The sequence below is a fragment of the Symsagittifera roscoffensis genome, chromosome 3 (genome assembly GCF_963678635.1).
Source record: "Symsagittifera roscoffensis chromosome 3, txSymRosc1.1, whole genome shotgun sequence".
Lineage (NCBI taxonomy): Eukaryota > Metazoa > Xenacoelomorpha > Acoela > Convolutidae > Symsagittifera > Symsagittifera roscoffensis.
Genome location: NC_087064.1, coordinates 12,300,537 through 12,324,803, shown reverse-complemented (window position 1 = coordinate 12,324,803; position 24,267 = coordinate 12,300,537). Strand labels below are relative to the sequence as shown.

Here is a 24,267-nt window from a genome sequence, read left to right as displayed (position 1 = left end):
CGTCTTATTTGAAAATGGAACAGTGGGAAGTTACAAAAATTTAAGATAGCGCTTTTCTAGGAAAACTATCTGCGCTGCATCGGCCGAGAATCGAAAACGGGTATATTGCTAGGCAGGCGACAATTCTTCCACTAACCCACCGATGCTTGAATTAAACTGTTCACCGTTTGAACATAAAGTTTGCTCTTCAATTCAAATTTTTCCCAATTTTTCGAATTAAAACCCTGTATGACTTATTTTTTTGAGTTGTAAAAGTCAGCTATTTGTTAGTTCGCCTCTTTTTTGACAGTGGAACAGTAGGAAGATTAAAAAATTTAATTTTGCGCTTTTCTAGGAAAATTTTTCTGATTTCCAGCTTTGCACCGGCCGGGAATCGAACCCGGGTCTGTCGCTTGGCAGGAGAAAATTCTACGACTGAACCAACGATGCTTGATTTTTGTCTGTTTAAATCGTTTGAGAAAATTTTTTGCTCTTGATTTCATTTTTTCACCAAGTTTTTGAATCAAAAGCTATTTATTTTAGTAGTTTTCCTCTTTTTTGACAGTAGAACATTAATAAGTTACAAACGCTTAAGACTGTTCTCTCCTGGGAATTTTTTTCTGCTATGTATCGGCCGGGAATCGAATCCGGGTTTATCGCGTGGCAGGAGAAAATTCTACCACTGAACCACCGATGCTTGATTTAAACTGCTATAATTGTTCCAGCAAAGTTTTGCGCTATGATCCAATTTTTTTCATCAAAGCTTTGAATCAGAATCAATAAAACTTTGTTTCATTTTAATTTTTTAATTGAGGTCTCGAATTCAGCTAATTATTTGAGTAGTTTTCCTCTTTTTTGACAGTGGCACAGTAAAAAATTGAAAAAACGTAAAATTGTGCTTTTCTAGAAAAATTTTCTGCTTTTCTGCTTTGCATCGCCCGGGAATCGAACCATTGTCTACCGCGTGGAAGACGAAAATGCTACAACTGAACCACCGATGCTTGATTTTTATTTTTTTAAAAATTTTTTCAACAAAAACTTTGCTCTTCATTTCAATTTTTCACCAAATTTTCGAATCAAAATTATGAATGATTCATTTCATTTGAGTTGTATTATACAGCAATTCATTTGAGTCGTTTTCCTCTTTTTTGACAGTTGAACAGTAATAAGTTGCAAAAGGTTAAGACTGTTCTTTCCTAGGAAATTTTTTCTGCTATGTATCGGCCGTAAATCGAACCCGGGTCTATCGCGTGGCAGGCGACAATTCTACGACTGAACCACCGATGCTTGATGTACTCTGTTTTGATAGTTTGAACAAAGTTTTGCTCTTCAATCCAATCTTTTCATCAAAAGTTCGAACAAAATCATGAAAACTTTGTTCCATTCTAATTGGAATTTAGCTGAATGTTTCAGTATTTTTCCTTTTTTTGACAGTGGACAGTAAAAATTACAAAAGTTTAAATTTGCGCTTTTCTAGTAAAACTCTCTGCGCTGCATCGGCCGGGACTAGAACACGGGTATATTGCTTGGCAGGAGACAAGTCTTCCACTGAACCACCGATGCTTGATTTAAACTGCTATAATCGTTTTGCTCTATCATCCATTTTTTTTCATCGGAAATTCAGCTAATTATTTGAGTAGTTTTCCTCTTTTTTGACAGTGGAACAGTAATAAGTTACAAAAGTTTCAGACTGCTCTATCCTAGGAATTTTTTTCTGCTATGCATCGGCCGGGAATTGAACCCGGGTCTATTGCCCGGCAGGCGACAATTCTACCACTGAATCAGCAATGCTTGATTTACACTATTTTAATCGTTTGAACAAAGTTTTGCTCTTCAATCCACTTTTTTCTTCAAAACTTTGAACAAAATCAAAAAAAATTTGTTTCATTCTAATTGCGGTTTTGAACAAAATCATGAAAAATTTGTTTCATTCTAATTGAGGTTTTGAATTCAGCTGAATATTCCAGTACCTTCCTCTTTTTTGACAGTTGAACAGAAAAAAGTTGCAAACGTTTAAGTTTGCGCTTGTCCGGCAAATTTTCTGTTTTCTGCTTTGCATCGGTTGGAAATCGAAATCGGGTCTATCGCGTGGCAGGCGACAATCGGGTCTATCGCGTGGCACCGATACTTGATTTTTGTCTGTCTAAATCGTTTGAGAAAAGCTTTTGCTCTTGATTTCATTTTTTCACCCAATTTTTGAATCAAAATCATGAATGATTCATCGCATTTGGGTTTTAACATACAGCTATTTATTTGAGTAGTTTTCCTCTTTTTTGACAGTAGAACATTAATAAGTTACAAAAGCTTAAGACTGTTCTCTCCTGGGAAATTTTTTCTGCTATGTATCAGCCGGGAATCGAACCCGGGTTTATCGCGTGGCAGGCAAAAATTCCACCACTGAACCACCGATGCCTGATTTTAACTGCTATAATTGTTCCAGCAATGTTTTGCGCTATGATCCAATTTTTTTCAACGAAGCTTTGAATCAGAATCATGAAAACTTTGTTTCATTTTAATTTTTTAATTGAGGTTTCGAATTCAGCTAATTATTTGAGTAGTTTTCCTCTTTTTTGACAGTGGCACAGTAAAAAATTGAAAAAACGTAAAATTGTGCTTTTCTAGAAAAATTTTCTGCTTTTCTGCTTTGCATCGCCCGAGAATCGAACCATTGTCTACCGCGTGGAAGAAGAAAATGCTACAACTGAACCACCGCTGCTTGATTTTTTTTTTTCAATTGTTTCAACAAAAACCTTGCTCTTCATTTCAATTTTTCACCAAATTTTCGAATCAAAATTATGAATGATTCATTTCATTTGAGTTTTATAATACAGCAATTCATTTGAGTAGTTTTCCTCTTTTTTGACAGTGGAACAGTAATAAAATACAAAAGTTTCAGACTGCTCTATCCTAGGAATTTTTTTCTGCTATGCATCGGCCGGGAATTAAACCCTGGTCTACTGCCCGGCAGGCGACAATTCTACCACTGAATCAGCAATGCTTGATTTACACTATTTTAATCGCTTGAACAAAGTTTTGCTCTTCAATCCACTTTTTTCTTCAAAACTTTGAACAAAATCATGAAAAATTTGTTTCATTCTAATTGAGGTTTTGAATTCAGCTGAATTTTTCAGTACCTTCCTCTTTTTTGACAGTTGAACAGTAAAAAGTTGCAAACGTTTAAGTTTGCGCTTGTCCGGCTAATTTTCTGTTTTCTGCTTTGCATCGGACGGAAATCGAAATCGGGTCTATCGCGTGGCAGGCGACAATCGGGTCTATCGCGTGGCACCGATACTTGATTTTTGTCTGTCTAAATCGTTTGAGAAAAGCTTTTGCTCTTGATTTCATTTTTTCACCCAATTTTTGAATCAAAATCATGAATGATTCATCGCATTTGGGTTTTAACATACAGCTATTTATTTGAGTAGTTTTCCTCTTTTTGACAGTAGAACATTAATAAGTTACAAAAGCTTAAGACTGTTCTCTCCTGGGAAATTTTTTCTGCTATGTATCAGCCGGGAGTCGAACCCGGGTTTATCGCGTGGCAGGCAAAAATTCTACCACGGAACCACCGATGCTTGATTTACACTTTATTAATCGTTTGAACAAAGTTTTGCTCTTCAATCCACTTTTTTCTTCAAAACTTTGAACAAAATCATGAAAAATTTGTTTCATTCTAATTGAGGTTTTGAATTCAGCTGAATATTTCAGTACCTTCTTCTTTTTTGACAGTTGAACAGTAAAAAGTTGCAAACGTTTAAGTTTGCGCTTGTCCGGCAAATTTTCTGTTTTCTGCTTTGCATCGGACGGAAATCGAAATCGGGTCTATCGCGTGGCAGGCGACAATCGGGTCTATCGCGTGGCACCGATACTTGATTTTTGTCTGTCTAAATCGTTTGAGAAAAGCTTTTGCTCTTGATTTCATTTTTTCACCCAATTTTTGAATCAAAATCATGAATGATTCATCGCATTTGGGTTTTAACATACAGCTATTTATTTCTTTAACATATTTAACATACAGCTATTTAGTAGTTTTCCTCTTTTTGACAGTAGAACATTAATAAGTTACAAAAGCTTAAGACTGTTCTCTCCTGGGAAATTTTTTCTGCTATGTATCAGCCGGGAGTCGAACCCGGGTTTATCGCGTGGCAGGCAAAAATTCTACCACTGAACCACCGATGCCTGATTTAAACTGCTATAATTGTTCCAGCAATGTTTTGCGCTATGATCCAATTTTTTTCAACGAAGCTTTGAATCAGAATCATGAAAACTTTGTTTCATTTTAATTTTTTAATTGAGGTTTCAAATTCAGCTAATTATTTGAGTAGTTTTCAGATTTTTTTTGACAGTGGCACAGTAAAAAATTGAAAAAACGTAAAATTGTGCTTTTCTAGAAAAATTTTCTGCTTTTCTGCTTTGCATCGCCCGGTAATCGAACCATTGTCTACAGCGTGGAAGACGAAAATGCTACAACTGAACCACCGATGCTTGATTTTCTTTTTCAATTGTTTCAACAAAAACTTTGCTCCTCATTTCAATTTTTCACCAAATTTTCGAATCAAAATTACGAATGATTCATTTCATTTGAGTTTTATAATACAGCAATTCATTTGAGTCGTTTTCCTCTTTTTTGGACAGTTGAACAGTAATAAGTTACAAAAGGTTAAGACTGTTCTTTCCTAGGAAATTTTTTCTGCTATGTATCGGCCGTAAATCGAACCCGGGCCTGTTGCGTGGCAGGCGACAATTCTACGACTGAACCACCGATGCTTGATGTACTCTGTTTTGATAGTTTGAACAAAGTTTTGCTCTTCAATCTAATTTTTTCATTAAAACTTCGAACAAAATCATTAAAACTTTGTTTCATTCTAATTGGAATTTAGCTGAATATTTCAGTATTTTTCCTTTTTTTGACAGTGGACAGTGAAAAATTACAAAAGTTTAAATTTGCGCTTTTCTAGTAAAACTCTCTGCGCTGCATCAGCCGGGACTAAAACACGGGTATTTTGCTTGGCAGGAGACAAGTCTACCACTGAACCACCGATGCTTGGTTTAAACTGCTATAATCGTTTTGCTCTATCATCCATTTTTTTTCATCGGAACTTCAGCTAATTATTTGAGGAGTTTTCCTCTTTTTTGACAGTGGAACAGTAATAAGTTACAAAAGTTTCAGGCTGCTCTATCCTAGGAATTTTTTTCCGCTATGCATCGGCCGGGAATTGAACCCGGGTCTATTGCCTGGCAGGCGACAATTCTACCACTGAATCAGCAATTCTTGATTTACACTATTTTAACCGTTTTAGCAAAGTTTTGCTCTTCAATCCATTTTTTTCTTCAAAACTTTGAACAAAGTCATGAAAAATTTGTTTCATTCTAATTGAGGTTTTGAATTCAGCTGAATATATCAGTACCTTCCTCTTTTTTGACAGTTGAACAGTAAAAAGTTGCAAACGTTTAAGTTTGCGCTTTTCCGGCAAATTTTCCGTTTTCTGCTTTGCATCGGACGGAAATCGAAATCGGATCTATCGCGTGGCAGGCGACAATTATACGACTGAACCATCGATGCTTGATGTAATCGGTTTTGATAGTTTTAAGAAAGTTTTGCTCTTCAATCCAATCTTTTCATCAAAACTTCGAACAAAATCATTTAAAAAAAAATTTTTTCATTCTAATGTAATGAGTTTTTAAATCCAGTCGATTATTTCAGTATTTTTCCTCTTTTTGACAGTGGACAGTAAAAACTACAAAAGTTTAAACTTGTCTTTTTCTAGTAAAATTCTCTGCGCTGCATCGGCTGGGACTCGAACACGGGTAAATTGCTTGGCAGGCGACAATCCTGCCACTGAACCACTGATGCTTGAATTTAAGTGTTCACCGTTTGAACAAAAAATTTGCCCTTCATTTCAATTTTTTAACAATATTTTGAATCAAAATCATGAATAATTCAATTCAATTGAGTTTTAAAATACAGCTATTTATTTGAGTATTTTCCTCTTTTTTGACAGTGGAACAGTAATATGTTACAAAAGTTTAAGACCGCTCTTTCCTAGGAAATTTTTTCTGCTATGAAACGGCCGGGAAACGAACCCTGGTCTATCGCATGGCAGGCGACATTTCTACCACTGAACCACCGATGCTTGATTTTCTCCATTTTAATCGTTTGAATAAAGTTTTGCTATTCAATCCAATTTTTTCTTCGAAACTTCGAAAAAAAATCATGAAAAATTTGTTTCATTCTAATTGAGGTTGAATTCAGCTAATTATTTGAGTAGTTTTCCTCTTTTTTGACAGTGGCACAGTAAAAAATTGAAAAAACGCAAAATTGCGCTTTTCTAGAAATTTTTTAATTGAACCATGGTCTATCGCGTGGAAGGCGACAATGCTACAACTGAACCACCGATGCTTGATTTTTTATCTGTTTTAATCGTTTGAACACAAACTTTGTTCTTCATTTCAATTTTTCACCAAACTTGCGAATCAAAACCCTGAATGACCTATTTTATTTGAGTTGTAAAAGTCTCCTCTTTTTTGTATTTGTTAGTTCTCCTCTTTTTTGACAGTGGAACAGTAGGAAGTTGAAAAAATTTAACTTTGCGCTTTCCTAGGAAAATTTTTCTGCTTTTCTGCTTTGTATCGGACGGGAAACGAAATCGGGTCTATGGCGTGGCAGGCGACAGTTCTACGACTGAACCACCGATGCTTGAAGTAATATGTTTCGATAGTTTGAACAAAGTTTTGCTCTTCAATCCGATCTTTTCATCAAAACTTCAAACAAAATCATAAAAACTTTGTTTCATTCTAATTGAGGTTTTGAATTCAGCTGATTATTTCAGTAGTTTCCTCTTTTTTGACAGTGGAACAGTAAAAAGTTGCAGAAGTTTCAGTTTGCGCTTTTCCGGCAAAATTTTTCTGCTTTTCTGCTTTGCATCGGACGGAAATCGAAATCGGGTCCATCGCGTGGCAGGCGACAATTCTACGACTGAACCACCGATGCTTAATGTAAAATGTTTTGATAGTTTGAACAAAGTTTTGCTCTTCAATCCAATCTTTTCATCAAAACTTCAAACAAAAGCATGAAAACTTTGTTTCATTCTAATTGAGGTTTTGAATTCAGCTGAATATTTCAGTATTTTTCTTCTTTTTGACAGTGGACAGTAAAAATTACAGAATTTTAAACTTGCACTTTTCTAGTAAAACTCTCTGCGCTGCATCGGCTGGGACTCGAACACGGGTATATTGCTTGGCAGGCGACAACCCTACCACTGAATCACTGATCCTTGAATTAAGTTGTTCACCGTTTGAACAATAACTTTGCCCTTTATTTCATTTTTTTAAACAATATTAGGAATCAAAATCATGAATGATTCAATTCATTTGAGCATTTTTCCTCTTTTTTGACAATGGAACAGTGATAAGTTACAAAACTTTAAGATTGCTCTTTACTAGGAAATTTTTTCTGCTATGCATCGGCCGGGAATCGATACCGGGTCTATCGCGTGGCAGGCGCCAATTCTAACACTCAACCAGCGATGCTTGATTTACAATATTTTAATCGTTTGAACAAAATTGCTCTTCAATCTAATTTTTTCATCAAATCTTTGAACAAAATCATGAAAATTTTGTTACAGTCTAATTGAGGTTTTGAATTCAGCTGAATATTTTGGTAGTTTCCTCTTTTTTGACAGTGGAACAGTAAAAAAATGCAACAAATTTAAGTTTGCGCTTTTCCGGCAAATGTTTTGCTTTGCTGTTTGCATCTGCCGGAAATCGAACCCGGGTCTATCGCGTGGCAGGCGACAATTCTATCACTGAACCATCGACACTTGATTCAACTGCTATAATCGTTCCAGCAAAGTTTTGCTCAATCATCCAAGTTTTTCATCAAATCGTTGATTCAAAATACTGAAAACTTTGTTTCATTTTAATTGAGGTGTCGAATTCAGCTAATTATTAGAGTAGTTTTCCTCTTTTTTGACAGTGGCACAGTAAAAAAATGAGAAAACGTAAAATTGCGCTTTTCTAGAAAATTTTTTCTGCTTTTCTGCTTTTCTCCTTTGCATCGCCCGGGAATCGATTCATGGTCGATCGCGTGGAAGGCGACAATGCAACTGAATTACCGATGCTTGATTTTTTATCTGTTTTAATCGTTTGAACAAAAACTTTGCTCTTCATTTCAATTTTTCACCAAATTTTCGAATCAAAATCATGAATGATTCACTTCATTTGAGTTTTGAACTTCAGCTATTTATTTGAGTAGTTTTCCTCATTTTTGACAATGGAACAGAAAAAATTTGCAAAAAGTTAAGTTTGCGCTTTTCCGGCAAAATGTTTCTGCTTTTCTGCTTTGCATCGTACGGGAATCGAAATTGGGTCTATCGCGTTGCAGGCGACAATTTAACGACTGATCCACCGATGCTTGATGTAACCTGTTTTGATAGTTTGAATAAATTTTTGCTCTTCAATCCAATCTTTTCATCGAAACTTCAAACAAAATCATGGAAACTTTGTTTCATTCTAATTGAGGTTTTGAATTCAGCTGAATATTTCAGTATTTTTCCTCTTTTTGACAGTGGACAGTAAAAATTACAAAAGTATAAAGCTTTGCTTTTCTAGTATAACTCTCTGCGCTGCATCGGCCGGGACTCGAACACGGGTATATTGTTTGGCAGGCGACAATCCTGCCATTGAACCACTGATGCTTGAATAAAAATGATCACCATTTGAACAAAAACTTTGCCCTTCATTAAAATTTTTTAACAATATTTTGAATCAAAATCTTGAAAGATTCAATTCATTTGAGACTTAAAATACAGATAATTATTTGAGTAGTTTTCCTTTTTTTCAAATTGGAACAGTAAAAAGTTACAAAAGTTTAAGACTGTTCTTTCCTAGGAATTTTTTCCTGCTATGCATCGGCCGGGAATAGAACCCTTGTCTATCGCTTGGCAGGCGATAATTCTACCACTGAACCAGCGATGCTTGATTTACAGTAGTTTAATCGTTTGAAAAAAGTTTGGCTCTTCAATCCAATTTTTTCATCAAAACTTTGAAAAAAATCATGAAAACTTTGTTTCACTCTAATTGAGGTTTTGAACTCACCTGAATATTTTGGTAGTTTCCTCTTATTTGACAGTGGAACAGTAAAAAAATGAAAAAATTTGAATTTGCGCTTTTCCGGCAAAGTTTTTGGCTCTCCTGCTTTGCATCGGCCGGGAATCGAACCCGGGTCTATCGCGCGGCAGGCGACAATTCTACCACTGAACCACCGATGCTTGATTTTAACTGCTATAATTTTTCCAGCAAAGTTTTGCTCTATCGTCCAATTATTTTCATCAAAGCTTTGAATCAAAATCATGAAAATTTTGTTTCATTTTAACTGAAGTTTTGAATTCAGCTAATTATTTGGGTAATTTTTCCCTTTTTTTGTTAGTGGAACAATAAAAAATTACAAAAATTTAAGTTTGCGCTTTTCTAGGAAAACAATCTGCGCTGCATCGGCCGGGAATCGAAAACGGGTATATTGCTAGGTAGGCGACAATTCTTCCACTAACCCACCGACGTTTGAATTAAACTGTTCACCGTTTGAACAAAAAATTTGCTCTTTAATTCAATTTTTTCCCCAATTTTTTGAATCAAAACACTGAATGGCTTATTTTATTTGAGTTGTAAATTTCAGCTAATTATTAGTTCTCCTCTTTTCTGACTGTGGAACAGTAGGAAGTTGAAAAAATTTAACTTTGCGCTTTTCTAGGAAAAATTTTTCTGCTTTGCTGCTTTGCACCGGCCGGGAATCGAACCCGGGTCTGTCGCGTGGCAGGAGATAATTCTACCACTGAAACACCGATGCTTGATTTATACTGTTTTAATCGTTCCAACAAAGTTTTGCTCTACATTCCATTTTTTTCATCAAAGCTTCGAATCAAAATCATAAAAGTTTTGTTTCATTTCAATTGAGGTTTCGAATTCAGCGAGTTATTTGAGTAGTTTTTCTCTTTTTTGACAGTGGCACAGTAAAAAATTGAAAAAACGTAAAACTGCGCTTTTCTAAAAACATTTTCTGCTTTTCTGCTTTGCATCGCCCGGGAATCGAACCATTGTCCATCGCGTGGAAGGCGACAATGCTACAACTAAACCACCGATGCTTGATTTTTCATCTTTTTCAATCGTTTGAACAAAAACTTTGCTCTTCATTTCATTTTTTCACCAAATTTTTGAATCAAATTCATGAATGATTCATTTCATTAGAGTTTTGAACTTCAGCTATTTATTTGAATAGTTTTCCTCATTTTTGAGAGTGGAACAGTAATAATTTACAAAAGTTTAAGACTGCTCTTTCCTAGGAAATTTTTTCTGCTATGCATCGGCCGTGAATCGAACACGGGTCTATCGCGTGGCAGGCGACAATTCTACCACTGAACCACCGATGCTTGATTTACACTATTTTAATCGTTTGAACAAAGTTTTGCTCTTCAATCCAATTTCTTCATCAAAACTTTGAACAAAATTATGAAAACTTTGTTTCACTCTAATTGAGGTTTTGAACTCAGCTGAATATTTTGGTAGTTTCCTCTTTTTTGACAGTGGAACAGTAAAAAACTGAAAAAATTGAAGTTTGAGCTTTTCCGGCAAAATTTTTGGCTCTCCTACTTTGCTTCGGCCGGGAATCGAACCCGGGTCTATAGCGTGACAGGCGACAATTCTATCACTGAACCAGCGATGCTTGATTACCACTAATTTAATTGTTTGAACCAATTTTTGCTCTTCAATCCATTTTTTTCATCAAAACTTTGAACAAAATCATGAAAACTTTGTTTCAGTTTAATTGAGGTTTTGAACTCAGCTGAATATTTTGGTAGTTTCCTCTTATTTGACAGTGGAACAGTAAAAAAATGAAAAAATTTGAATTTGCGCTTTTCCGGCAAAAAGCTGTTCTTTCCTAGGAATTTTTTCCTGCTATGCATCGGCCGGGAATAGAACCCTTGTCTATCGCTTGGCAGGCGATAATTCTACCACTGAACCAGCGATGCTTGATTTACAGTAGTTTAATCGTTTGAAAAAAGTTTGGCTCTTCAATCCAATTTTTTCATCAAAACTTTGAAAAAAATCATGAAAACTTTGTTTCACTCTAATTGAGGTTTTGAACTCACCTGAATATTTTGGTAGTTTCCTCTTATTTGACAGTGGAACAGTAAAAAAATGAAAAAATTTGAATTTGCGCTTTTCCGGCAAAGTTTTTGGCTCTCCTGCTTTGCATCGGCCGGGAATCGAACCCGGGTCTATCGCGCGGCAGGCGACAATTCTACCACTGAACCACCGATGCTTGATTTTAACTGCTATAATTTTTCCAGCAAAGTTTTGCTCTATCGTCCAATTATTTTCATCAAAGCTTTGAATCAAAATCATGAAAATTTTGTTTCATTTTAACTGAAGTTTTGAATTCAGCTAATTATTTGGGTAATTTTTCCCTTTTTTTGTTAGTGGAACAATAAAAAATTACAAAAATTTAAGTTTGCGCTTTTCTAGGAAAACAATCTGCGCTGCATCGGCCGGGAATCGAAAACGGGTATATTGCTAGGTAGGCGACAATTCTTCCACTAACCCACCGACGTTTGAATTAAACTGTTCACCGTTTGAACAAAAAATTTGCTCTTTAATTCATTTTTTCACCAAATTTTTGAATCAAATTCATGAATGATTCATTTCATTAGAGTTTTGAACTTCAGCTATTTATTTGAATAGTTTTCCTCATTTTTGAGAGTGGAACAGTAATAATTTACAAAAGTTTAAGACTGCTCTTTCCTAGGAAATTTTTTCTGCTATGCATCGGCCGTGAATCGAACACGGGTCTATCGCGTGGCAGGCGACAATTCTACCACTGAACCACCGATGCTTGATTTACACTATTTTAATCGTTTGAACAAAGTTTTGCTCTTCAATCCAATTTCTTCATCAAAACTTTGAACAAAATTATGAAAACTTTGTTTCACTCTAATTGAGGTTTTGAACTCAGCTGAATATTTTGGTAGTTTCCTCTTTTTTGACAGTGGAACAGTAAAAAACTGAAAAAATTGAAGTTTGAGCTTTTCCGGCAAAATTTTTGGCTCTCCTACTTTGCTTCGGCCGGGAATCGAACCCGGGTCTATAGCGTGACAGGCGACAATTCTATCACTGAACCAGCGATGCTTGATTACCACTAATTTAATTGTTTGAACCAATTTTTGCTCTTCAATCCATTTTTTTCATCAAAACTTTGAACAAAATCATGAAAACTTTGTTTCAGTTTAATTGAGGTTTTGAACTCAGCTGAATATTTTGGTAGTTTCCTCTTATTTGACAGTGGAACAGTAAAAAAATGAAAAAATTTGAATTTGCGCTTTTCCGGCAAAAAGCTGTTCTTTCCTAGGAATTTTTTCCTGCTATGCATCGGCCGGGAATAGAACCCTTGTCTATCGCTTGGCAGGCGATAATTCTACCACTGAACCAGCGATGCTTGATTTACAGTAGTTTAATCGTTTGAAAAAAGTTTGGCTCTTCAATCCAATTTTTTCATCAAAACTTTGAAAAAAATCATGAAAACTTTGTTTCACTCTAATTGAGGTTTTGAACTCACCTGAATATTTTGGTAGTTTCCTCTTATTTGACAGTGGAACAGTAAAAAAATGAAAAAATTTGAATTTGCGCTTTTCCGGCAAAGTTTTTGGCTCTCCTGCTTTGCATCGGCCGGGAATCGAACCCGGGTCTATCGCGCGGCAGGCGACAATTCTACCACTGAACCACCGATGCTTGATTTTAACTGCTATAATTTTTCCAGCAAAGTTTTGCTCTATCGTCCAATTATTTTCATCAAAGCTTTGAATCAAAATCATGAAAATTTTGTTTCATTTTAACTGAAGTTTTGAATTCAGCTAATTATTTGGGTAATTTTTCCCTTTTTTTGTTAGTGGAACAATAAAAAATTACAAAAATTTAAGTTTGCGCTTTTCTAGGAAAACAATCTGCGCTGCATCGGCCGGGAATCGAAAACGGGTATATTGCTAGGTAGGCGACAATTCTTCCACTAACCCACCGACGTTTGAATTAAACTGTTCACCGTTTGAACAAAAAATTTGCTCTTTAATTCAATTTTTTCCCCAATTTTTTGAATCAAAACACTGAATGGCTTATTTTATTTGAGTTGTAAATTTCAGCTAATTATTAGTTCTCCTCTTTTCTGACTGTGGAACAGTAGGAAGTTGAAAAAATTTAACTTTGCGCTTTTCTAGGAAAAATTTTTCTGCTTTGCTGCTTTGCACCGGCCGGGAATCGAACCCGGGTCTGTCGCGTGGCAGGAGATAATTCTACCACTGAAACACCGATGCTTGATTTATACTGTTTTAATCGTTCCAACAAAGTTTTGCTCTACATTCCATTTTTTTCATCAAAGCTTCGAATCAAAATCATAAAAGTTTTGTTTCATTTCAATTGAGGTTTCGAATTCAGCGAGTTATTTGAGTAGTTTTTCTCTTTTTTGACAGTGGCACAGTAAAAAATTGAAAAAACGTAAAACTGCGCTTTTCTAAAAACATTTTCTGCTTTTCTGCTTTGCATCGCCCGGGAATCGAACCATTGTCCATCGCGTGGAAGGCGACAATGCTACAACTAAACCACCGATGCTTGATTTTTCATCTTTTTCAATCGTTTGAACAAAAACTTTGCTCTTCATTTCATTTTTTCACCAAATTTTTGAATCAAATTCATGAATGATTCATTTCATTAGAGTTTTGAACTTCAGCTATTTATTTGAATAGTTTTCCTCATTTTTGAGAGTGGAACAGTAATAATTTACAAAAGTTTAAGACTGCTCTTTCCTAGGAAATTTTTTCTGCTATGCATCGGCCGTGAATCGAACACGGGTCTATCGCGTGGCAGGCGACAATTCTACCACTGAACCACCGATGCTTGATTTACACTATTTTAATCGTTTGAACAAAGTTTTGCTCTTCAATCCAATTTCTTCATCAAAACTTTGAACAAAATTATGAAAACTTTGTTTCACTCTAATTGAGGTTTTGAACTCAGCTGAATATTTTGGTAGTTTCCTCTTTTTTGACAGTGGAACAGTAAAAAACTGAAAAAATTGAAGTTTGAGCTTTTCCGGCAAAATTTTTGGCTCTCCTACTTTGCTTCGGCCGGGAATCGAACCCGGGTCTATAGCGTGACAGGCGACAATTCTATCACTGAACCAGCGATGCTTGATTACCACTAATTTAATTGTTTGAACCAATTTTTGCTCTTCAATCCATTTTTTTCATCAAAACTTTGAACAAAATCATGAAAACTTTGTTTCAGTTTAATTGAGGTTTTGAACTCAGCTGAATATTTTGGTAGTTTCCTCTTTTTTGACAGTGGAACAGTAAAAAACTGAAAAAATTTAAGTTTGAGCTTTTCCGGCAAAATTTTTGTCTCTCCTACTTTGCTTCGGGCGGGAATCGAACCCGGGTCTATCGCGTGGCAGGCGACAATTCTACCACTGAACCACCGATGCTTGATTTACACTATTTTAATCGTTTGAACAAAGTTTTGCTCTTCAATCCAATTTTTTCATCAAAACTTTGAACAAAATTATGAAAACTTTGTTTCACTCTAATTGAGGTTTTGAACTCAGCTGAATATTTTGGTAGTTTCCTCTTTTTTGACAGTGGAACAGAAAAAAACTGAAAAAATTTAAGTTTGAGCTTTTCCGGCAAAATTTTTGGCTCTCCTACTTTGCTTCGGCCGGGAATCGAACCCGGGTCTATAGCGTGGCAGGCGAAAATTCTACCACTGAACCACCGATGCTTGATTTACACTATTTTAATCGTTTGAACAAAGTTTTGCTCTTCAATCCAAATTTTTCATCAAAACTTTGAACAAAATTATGAAAACTTTGTTTCACTCTAATTGAGGTTTTGAACTCAGCTGAATATTTTGGTAGTTTCCTCTTTTTTTTTGACAGTGGAACAGTAAAAAAATGAAAAAATTTAAGTTTGCGCTTTTCCGGCAAAATTTTTTGCTTTGCTGCTTTGCATCGTCCGTGAATCGAACCAGGGTCCATCGCGTGGCAGGCGACAATTTCCACCACTGAACCGATGCTTGATTTTAATTACTATAATCGTTTCAGCAAAGTTTTGCTCTATCATCCAAATTTTTCATCAAAGCGTTGAACCAAAGTCATGAAAACTTTGTTTCATTTTAATTGAACTTTCGAATTCAGCTAATTATTTGAGTAGTTTTTCCCTTTTTTGTTAGTGGAACAGTAAAAAGTTACAAAAGTTTAAGTTTGCGCTTTTCTAGGAAAACAATCTGCGCTGCATCGGCCGGGAATCGAAAACGGGTATATTGCTAGGCAGGCGACAATTCTTCCACAAACCCACCGATGTTTGAATTAAACTGTTCACCGTTTGAACAAAAAATTTGCTCTTTAATTCAATTTTTTTCCCAGTTTTTTGAATCAAAACACTGAATGGCTTATTTTATTTGAGTTGTAAATTTCAGCTAATTATTAATTCTCCTCTTTTGTGACTGTGGAACAGTAGGAAGTTGATAAAATTTAACTTTGCGCTTTTCTAGAAAAAATTTTTCTGCTTTCCTGCATTGCACTGGCCGGGAATCGAACCCGGGTCTGTCGCGTGGCAGGAGATAATTCTACCACTGAAACACAGATGCTTGATTTATACTGTTTTAATCGTTTGAACAAAGTTTTGCTCTTCAATCCAATTTTTTCATCAAAACTTTGAACAAAATTATTAAAACTTTGTTTCACTCTAATTGAGGTTTTGAACTCAGCTGAATATTTTGGTAGTTTCCTCTTTTTTGACAGTGGAACAGTAAAAAACTGAAAAAATTTAAGTTTGCGCTTTTCCGGCAAAATTTTTTGCTTTGCTGCTTTGCATCGTCCGTGAATCGAACCCGGTTCTATCGCGTGGCAGGCGACAATTCTACCACTGAACCACCGCTGCTTGATTCAAACTGCTATAATCGATCCAACAAAGTTTTGCTCATCATCCAAGTTTTTCATCAAAACGTAGAATCAAAATCATGAAAACTTTGTTTCAATTTAACTGAGGTTTCGAGTTCAGCTAATGATTTGGGTAATTTTTCCCTTTTTTGTTAGTGGAACAGTAAAAGGTTACAAAAGTTTAAGTTTGCGTTTTTCTAGGAAAACAATCTGCGCTGCATCGGCCGGGAATCGAAAACGGGTATATTGCTAGGCAGGCGACAATTCTTCCACAAACCCACCGATGTTTGAATTAAACTGTTCACCGTTTGAACAAAAAATTTGCTCTTTAATTCAATTTTTTTCCCAGTTTTTTGAATCAAAACACTGAATGGCTTATTTTATTTGAGTTGTAAATTTCAGCTAATTATTAATTCTCCTCTTTTCTGACTGTGGAACAGTAGGAAGTTGATAAAATTTAACTTTGCGCTTTTCTAGGAAAAATTTTTCTGCTTTCCTGCATTGCACTGGCCGGGAATCGAACCCGGGTCTGTCGCGTGGCAGGAGATAATTCTACCACTGAAACACAGATGCTTGATTTATACTGTTTTAATCGTTTGAACAAAGTTTTGTTCTTCAATCCAATTTTTTCTTCGAAACTTCGAACAAAGTCATGAAAAATTTGTTTCATTCTAATTGAGGTTGAATTTAGCTGAACATTTCAGTTGTTTCCTCTTTTTTGACAGTGGAACAGTAAAAAAATGAAAAAATTTAAGTTTGCGCTTTTCCGGCAAAAAGTTTTGCTTTGATGTTTGCATCTGCCGGAAATCGAACCCGGGCATATCGCATGGCAGGCGACAATTCTATCACTGAACCATCAATGCTTGATTCAACTGCTATAATCGTTCCAGCAAAGTTTTGCTCTATCATCCAGGTTTTCCTTAAAAGCGTTAAATCAAAATCATGAAAATTTTGTTTCTTTTTGATTGAGGTGTCGAATTCAGCTAATTATTAGAGTAGTTTTCCTCTTTTTTGACAGTGGCACAGTAAAAAATTGAAAAACGTAAATTTTTGCTTTTCTAGAAACATTTTCCTCTTTTCTGCTTTGCATCGCCCGGGAATTGAACCATGGTCCATCGCGTGGAAGGCGACAATGCTACAACTGAACCACCGATGCTTGATTTTTCATCTTTTTCAATCGTTTGAACAAAAACTTTGCTCTTCATTTCAATTTTTCACCAAATTTTTGAAGCAAATTCATGAATGATTCATTTCATTTGAGTTTTGAACTTCAGCTAATTATTTGAATAGTTTTCCTCATTTTTGAGAGTGGAACAGTAATAATTTACAAAAGCTTAAGACTGCTCTTTCCTAGGAAATTTTTTCTGCTAAGCATCGGCCGTGAATTGAACCCGGTTCTATCGCGTGGCAGGCGACAATTCTATCACTGAACCATCGATGCTTGATTCAACTGCTATAATCGTTCCAGCAAAGTTTTGCTCTATCATCCAAGTTTTTCATCAAAGCGTTAAATCAAAATCATGAAAATTTTGTTTCTTTTTGATTGAGGTGTCGAATTCAGCTAATTATTAGAGTAGTTTTCCGCTTTTTTGACAGTGGCACAGTAAAAAATTGAAAAACGTAAATTTTTGCTTTTCTAGAAACATTTTCCTCTTTTCTGCTTTGCATCGCCCGGGAATTGAACCATGGTCCATCGCGTGGAAGGCGACAATGCTACAACTGAACCACCGATGCTTGATTTTTCATCTTTTTCAATCGTTTGAACGAAAACTTTGCTCTTCATTTCAATTTTTCACCAAATTTTTGAAGCAAATTCATGAATGATTCATTTCATTTGAGTTTTGAACTGCAGCTAATTATTTGAATAGTTTTCCTCATTTTTGAGAGTGGAACAGTAATAATTTACAAAAGTTTAAGACTGCTCTTTCCTAGGAAATTTTTTCTGCTAAGCATCGGCCGTGAATCGAACCCGGGTCTATCGCGTGACAGGCGACAATTCTATCACTGAACCAGCGATGCTTGATTAATACTAATTTAATTGTTTGAACCAGATTTTGCTCTTCAATCCATTTTTTTCATCAAAACTTTGAACAAAATTATGAAAACTTTGTTTCACTCTAAGTGAGGTTTTGAACTCAGCTGAATATTTTGGTAGTTTCCTCTTTTTTGACAGTGGAACAGTAAAAAACTGAAAAAATTTAAGTTTGAGCTTTTCCGGCAAAATTTTTGGCTCTCCTACTTTGCTTCGGCCGGGAATCGAACCCGGGTCTATAGCGTGGCAGGCGACAATTCTATCACTGAACCAGCGATGCTTGATTAATACTAATTTAATTGTTTGAACCAATTTCAGCTCTTCAATCCATTTTTTTCATCAAAACTTTGAACAAAATCATGAAAACTTTGTTTCAGTCTAATTGAGGTTTTGAACTCAGCTGAATATTTTGGTATCTTCCTCTTTTTTTTTTTGACAGTGGAACAGTAAAAAAATGAAAAAATTTAAGTTTGCGCTTTTCCGGCAAAATTTTTTGCATTGCTGCTTTGCATCGGCCGTGAATCGAACCCGGTTTTATCGCGTGGCAGGCGACAATTCTACCACTGAACCACCGCTGCTTGATTCAAACTGCTATAATCGATCCAACAAAGTTTTGCTCATCATCCAAGTTTTTCATCAAAGCGTAGAATCAAAATCATGAAAACTTTGTTTCAATTTAATTGAGGTTTCGAATTCAGCTAATTATTTGAGTAGGTTTCCTCTTTTTTGACAGTGGCACAATAAAAAATTGAAAAAACGTAAAATTGCGCTTTTCTAGAAAAATTTTTCTGCTTTTCTGCTTTGCATCGCCCGGGAATCGAACCATGGTCTTTTGCGTGGAAGCCGAAAATGCTTCAACTGATGCTGTATTTACATTAATTTAATCGTTTGAACAAAGTTTTGCTTTTCAATCTATTTTTTAGTTCGTAACTTCGAAAAAAAATCATGAAAAAATTGTTTCATTCTAATTGAAGTTGAATTCAGCTGAATATTTTGTAGTTTCCTCTTTTTTGACAGTGGAACAGTAAAAAAATGAAAAAATTTAAGTTTGCGCTTTTCCGGCAAAATTTTTTGCTTTGCGGCTTTGCATCGGCCGTGAATCGAACCCGGTTTTATCGCGTGGCAGGCGACAATTCTACCACTGAACCACCGCTGATTGATTAATACTAATTTAATTGTTTGAACCAATTTTTGCTCTTCAATCCATTTTTTTCATCAAAACTTTGAACAAAATTATGAAAACTTTGTTTCACTCTAAGTGAGGTTTTGAACTCAGCTGAATATTTTGGTAGTTTCCTCTTTTTTGACAGTGGAACAGTAAAAAACTGAAAAAATTTAAGTTTGAGCTTTTCCGGCAAAATTTTTGGCTCTCCTACTTTGCTTCGGCCGGGAATCGAACCCGGGTCTATAGCGTGGCAGGCGACAATTCTATCACTGAACCAGCGATGCTTGAATAATACTAATTTAATTGTTTGAACCAATTTCAGCTCTTCAATCCATTTTTTTCATCAAAACTTTGAACAAAATCATGAAAACTTTGTTTCAGTCTAATTGAGGTTTTGAACTCAGCTGAATATTTTGGTAGTTTCCTCTTTTTTTTGACAGTGGAACAGTAAAAAAATGAAAAAATTTAAGTTTGCGCTTTTCCGGCAAAATTTTTTCCTTTGCTGCTTTGCATCGGCCGTGAATCGAACCCGGTTTTATTGCGTGGCAGGCGACAATTCTACCACTGAACCAGCGCTGCTTGATTCAAACTGCTATAATCGATCCAACAAAGTTTTGCTCATCATCCAAGTTTTTCATCAAAGCGTAGAATCAAAATCATGAAAACTTTGTTTCAATTTAATTGAGGTTTCGAATTCAGCTAATTATTTGAGTAGGTTTCCTCTTTTTTGACAGTGGCACAATAAAAAATTGAAAAAACGTAAAATTGCGCTTTTCTAGAAAAATTTTTCTGCTTTTCTGCTTTGCATCGCGTGGGAATCGAACCATGGTCTTTTCCGTGGAAGCCGAAAATGCTTCAACTGATGCTGTATTTACATTAATTTAATCGTTTGAACAAAGTTTTGCTTTTCAATCTATTTTTTAGTTCGTAACTTCGAAAAAAAATCATGAAAAAATTGTTTCATTCTAATTGAAGTTGAATTCAGCTGAATATTTTGGTAGTTTTCTCTTTTTTGACAGTGGAACAGTAAAAAACTGAAAAAATTTAAGTTTGCGCTTTTCCGGCAAAATTTTTTGCTTTGCTGCTTTGCATCGTCCGTGAATCGAACCCGGTTCTATCGCGTGGCAGGCGACAATTCTACCACTGAACCACCGCTGCTTGATTCAAACTGCTATAATCGATCCAACAAAGTTTTGCTCATCATCCAAGTTTTTCATCAAAACGTAGAATCAAAATCATGAAAACTTTGTTTCAATTTAACTGAGGTTTCGAGTTCAGCTAATGATTTGGGTAATTTTTCCCTTTTTTGTTAGTGGAACAGTAAAAAGTTACAAAAGTTTAAGTTTGCGCTTTTCTAGGAAAACAATCTGCGCTGCATCGGCCGGGAATCGAAAACGGGTATATTGCTAGGCAGGCGACAATTCTTCCACAAACCCACCGATGTTTGAATTAAACTGTTCACCGTTTGAACAAAAAATTTGCTCTTTAATTCAATTTTTTTTCCCAGTTTTTTGAATCAAAACACTGAATGGCTTATTTTACTTGAGTTGTATTTTCAGCTAATTATTAATTCTCCTCTTTTCTGACTGTGGAACAGTAGGAAGTGGATAAAATTTAACTTTGCGCTTTTCTAGGAAAAATTTTTCTGCTTTCCTGCATTGCACTGGCCGGGAATCGAACCCGGGTCTGTCGCGTGGCAGGAGATAAATCTACCACTGAAACACCGATGCTTGATTTATACTGTTTTAATCGTTTGAACAAAGTTTTGTTCTTCAATCCAATTTTTTCTTCGAAACTTCGAACAAAGTCATGAAAAATTTGTTTCATTCTAATTGAGGTTGAATTCAGCTGAACATTTCAGTAGTTTCCTCTTTTTTGACAGTGGAACAGTAAAAAAATGAAAAAATTTAAGTTTGCGCTTTTCCGGCAAAAGGTTTTGCTTTGATGTTTGCATCTGCCGGAAATCGAACCCGGGTATATCGCATGGCAGGCGACAATTCTATCACTGAACCATCGATGCTTGATTCAACTGCTATAATCGTTCCAGCAAAGTTTTGCTCTATCATCCAAGTTTTTCATCAAAGCATTAAATCAAAATCATGAAAATTTTGTTTCTTTTTGATTGAGGTGTCGAATTCAGCTAATTATTAGAGTAGTTTTCCTCTTTTTTGACAGTGGCAAAGTAAAAAATTGAAAAAACGTAAATTTTTGCTTTTCTAGAAACATTTTCCTCTTTTCTGCTTTGCATCGCCCGGGAATCGAACCATGGTCCATCGCGTGGAAGTCGACAATGCTACAACTGAACCACCGATGCTTGATTTTTCATCTTTTTCAATCGTTTGAACGAAAACTTTGCTCTTCATTTCAATTTTTCACCAAATTTTTGAATCAAATTCATGAATGATTCATTTCATTTGAGTTTTGAACTTCAGCTATTTATTTGAATAGTTTTCCTCATTTTTGAGAGTGGAACAGTAATAATTTACAAAAGTTTAAGACTGCTCTTTCCTAGGAAATTTTTTCTGCTAAGCATCGGCCGTGAATCGAACCCGGGTCTATCGCGTGACAGGCGACAATTCTATCACTGAACCAGCGATGCTTGATTAATACTAATTTAATTGTTTGAACCAATTTTTGCTCTTCAATCCATTTTTTTCATCAAAACTTTGAACAAAATTATGAAAACTTTGTTTCACTCTAATTGAGGTTTTGAACTCAGCTGAATATTTTGGTAGTTTCCTCTTTTTTGACAGTGGAACAGTAAAAAACTGAAAAAATTTAAGTTTGAGCTTTTCCGGCAAAATTTTTGGCTCTCCTACTTTGCTTCGGCCGGGAATCGAACCCGGGTCTATAGCGTGGCAGCCGACAATTCTATCACTGAACCAGCGATGCTTGATTAATACTATTTTAATTGTTTGAACCAATTTCAGCTCTTCAATCCATTTTTTTCATCAAAACTTTGAACAAAATCATGAAAACTTTGTTTCAGTCTAATTGAGGTTTTGAACTCAGCTGAATATTTTGGTAGTTTCCTCTTTTTTTTTGACAGTGGAACAGTAAAAAAATGAAAAAATTTAAGTTTGCGCTTTTCCGGCAAAATTTTTTGCTTTGCTGCTTTGCATCGTCCGTGAATCGAACCCGGTTTTATCGCGTGGCAGGCGACAATTCTACCACTGAACCACCGCTGCTTGATTCAAACTGCTATAATCGATCCAACAAAGTTTTGCTCATCATCCAAGTTTTTCATCAAAGCGTAGAATCAAAATCATGAAAACTTTGTTTCAATTTAATTGAGGTTTCGAATTCAGCTAATTATTTGAGTAGGTTTCCTCTTTTTTAACAGTGGCACAATAAAAAATTGAAAAAACGTAAAATTGCGCTTTTCTATGAAAATTTTTCTGCTTTTCTGCTTTGCATCGCCCGGGAATCGAACCATGGTCTTTTGCGTGGAAGCCGAAAATGCTTCAACTGATGCTGTATTTACATTAATTTAATCGTTTGAACAAAGTTTTGCTTTTCAATCTATTTTTTAGTTCGTAACTTCGAAAAAAAATCATGAAAAAATTGTTTCATTCTAATTGAAGTTGAATTCAGCTGAATATTTCAGTAGTTTCCTCTTTTTTGACAGTGGAACAGTAAAAAAATGAAAAAATTTAAGTTTTCCGGCAAAATTTGTCTGCTTTTCTGCGTTGCATCAGACGGGAATCAAAATTGGGTCTATTGCGTGGCAGGCGACAATTCTACGACTGAACCACCGATGCTTGATGAAACCTGTTTTGATAGTTTGAACAAAGTTTTGCTCTTCAACCCAATCTTTTCATCAAAACTTCAAATAAAATCATGAAAACTTTGTTTCATTCTAATTGAAGTTTTGAATTCGGCTGAATACTTTAGTATTTTTCCTCTTTTTGACAGTGGACAGTAAAAAAATACAAAAGTTTAAACTTGCGCTTTTCTAGTTAAACTCTCTGCGCTGCATCGACCGGGACTCAAACATGGGTATATTGCTTGGCAGGCGACAATCCTGCCACTGAACCACTGCTGCTTGAATTAAGTTGTTCACCGTTTGAACAAAAACTTTGCCCTTCGTTTCAATTTTTCACCAAAATTTTGAATCAAAATCATGAATGATTCATTTCATTTGAGTTTTGAACTTCAGCTATTTATTTGAGTAGTTTTCTTCTTTTTTGACAGTTGAGCAGTAATAAGTTACAAAAGTTTAAGACTGCTCTTTCCTAGGAAATTTTTTCTGCTGTGCATCGGCCGGGAATCAAACCCGGGACCATCGTGTGCCAGGCGACAATTCTATCACTAAACCAGCGAAGCTTGCTTAACACTATTTTAATCGTTTGAAGAAAGTTTCGCTCTTCAATCCATTTTTTTCATCAAAACTTCGAACAAAATCATGAAAACTTTGTTAGTATAATTGAGGTTTTGAACTCAGCTGAATATTTCGGTAGTTTCCTCATTTTTGACAGTGGAACAGTAAAAAAATGAAAAAATTTAGGTTTGCGCTTTTCCGGCAAAATTTTTTGCTTTGCTGCTTTGCATCGGCCGGGAATCGAGCTCGGGTCTATCGCGTGGCAGGCGACAATTCTACCACTGAACCACCGATGCTTGGTTTACACTATTTTAATCGTTTGAATAAAGTTTTGCTCTTCAATCCAGTTTTTTCTTCGAAACTTCGAGTAAAATTATGAAAAATTTGTTTCATTTTAATTGAGATTTCGAATTCAGCTAATTGTTTTAGTAGTTTTCCTTTTTTTTTGACAGTGGCACAGTAAAAACTTGAAAAAACGTAAAATTGCGCTTTTCTAGAAAAATTTTTCTGCTTTTCTGCTTCGCATCGCCCGTGAATCGAACCATGGTCTATCGCGTGGAAGGCGTCAATGCTACAACTGAACCACCGATGCTTGATTTTTTTCTGTTTTAATCGTTTGAACAAAAACTTTGCACTTCATTTCAATTTTTCACTAAATTTTCGAAACAAAATCTAAATCATTTCACTTGAGTTTTGAACTTCAGCCTTTTATTTGAGTAGTTTTCCTCTTTTTTGACAGTTGAACAGTAATCAGTTATAGAAGTTTAGGACTGCTCTTTCCTAGGAAATTTTTTCTG

The 24,267-nt window shown here is 35.5% G+C and overlaps 1 protein-coding gene and 13 non-coding genes across 14 annotated transcripts in view; 1 reads left to right on the top strand and 13 right to left on the bottom strand.

Annotated features, from left to right (window-relative positions):
- Positions 1 to 24,267, top strand: part of LOC134842826 (neo-calmodulin-like) — a 212,006-nt gene that overhangs the window by 76,037 nt on the left and 111,702 nt on the right. The window lies entirely within an intron of this gene.
- On the bottom strand, positions 4,088 to 4,158 carry Trnag-gcc (transfer RNA glycine (anticodon GCC)). The gene has a single exon. It is a non-coding gene; the product is annotated as a tRNA-Gly (tRNA).
- Positions 9,178 to 9,248, bottom strand: Trnag-gcc (transfer RNA glycine (anticodon GCC)). Its single transcript has one exon. It is a non-coding gene; the product is annotated as a tRNA-Gly (tRNA).
- On the bottom strand, positions 9,753 to 9,823 carry Trnag-gcc (transfer RNA glycine (anticodon GCC)). The gene has a single exon. It is a non-coding gene; the product is annotated as a tRNA-Gly (tRNA).
- Trnag-gcc (transfer RNA glycine (anticodon GCC)) lies at positions 10,333 to 10,403 on the bottom strand. Its single transcript has one exon. It is a non-coding gene; the product is annotated as a tRNA-Gly (tRNA).
- On the bottom strand, positions 11,226 to 11,296 carry Trnag-gcc (transfer RNA glycine (anticodon GCC)). Its single transcript has one exon. It is a non-coding gene; the product is annotated as a tRNA-Gly (tRNA).
- Trnag-gcc (transfer RNA glycine (anticodon GCC)) lies at positions 11,796 to 11,866 on the bottom strand. Its single transcript has one exon. It is a non-coding gene; the product is annotated as a tRNA-Gly (tRNA).
- Trnag-gcc (transfer RNA glycine (anticodon GCC)) lies at positions 12,689 to 12,759 on the bottom strand. Its single transcript has one exon. It is a non-coding gene; the product is annotated as a tRNA-Gly (tRNA).
- Positions 13,264 to 13,334, bottom strand: Trnag-gcc (transfer RNA glycine (anticodon GCC)). The gene has a single exon. It is a non-coding gene; the product is annotated as a tRNA-Gly (tRNA).
- On the bottom strand, positions 13,844 to 13,914 carry Trnag-gcc (transfer RNA glycine (anticodon GCC)). The gene has a single exon. It is a non-coding gene; the product is annotated as a tRNA-Gly (tRNA).
- Trnag-gcc (transfer RNA glycine (anticodon GCC)) lies at positions 14,430 to 14,500 on the bottom strand. The gene has a single exon. It is a non-coding gene; the product is annotated as a tRNA-Gly (tRNA).
- Trnag-gcc (transfer RNA glycine (anticodon GCC)) lies at positions 14,723 to 14,793 on the bottom strand. The gene has a single exon. It is a non-coding gene; the product is annotated as a tRNA-Gly (tRNA).
- On the bottom strand, positions 18,492 to 18,562 carry Trnag-gcc (transfer RNA glycine (anticodon GCC)). Its single transcript has one exon. It is a non-coding gene; the product is annotated as a tRNA-Gly (tRNA).
- Positions 23,696 to 23,766, bottom strand: Trnag-gcc (transfer RNA glycine (anticodon GCC)). Its single transcript has one exon. It is a non-coding gene; the product is annotated as a tRNA-Gly (tRNA).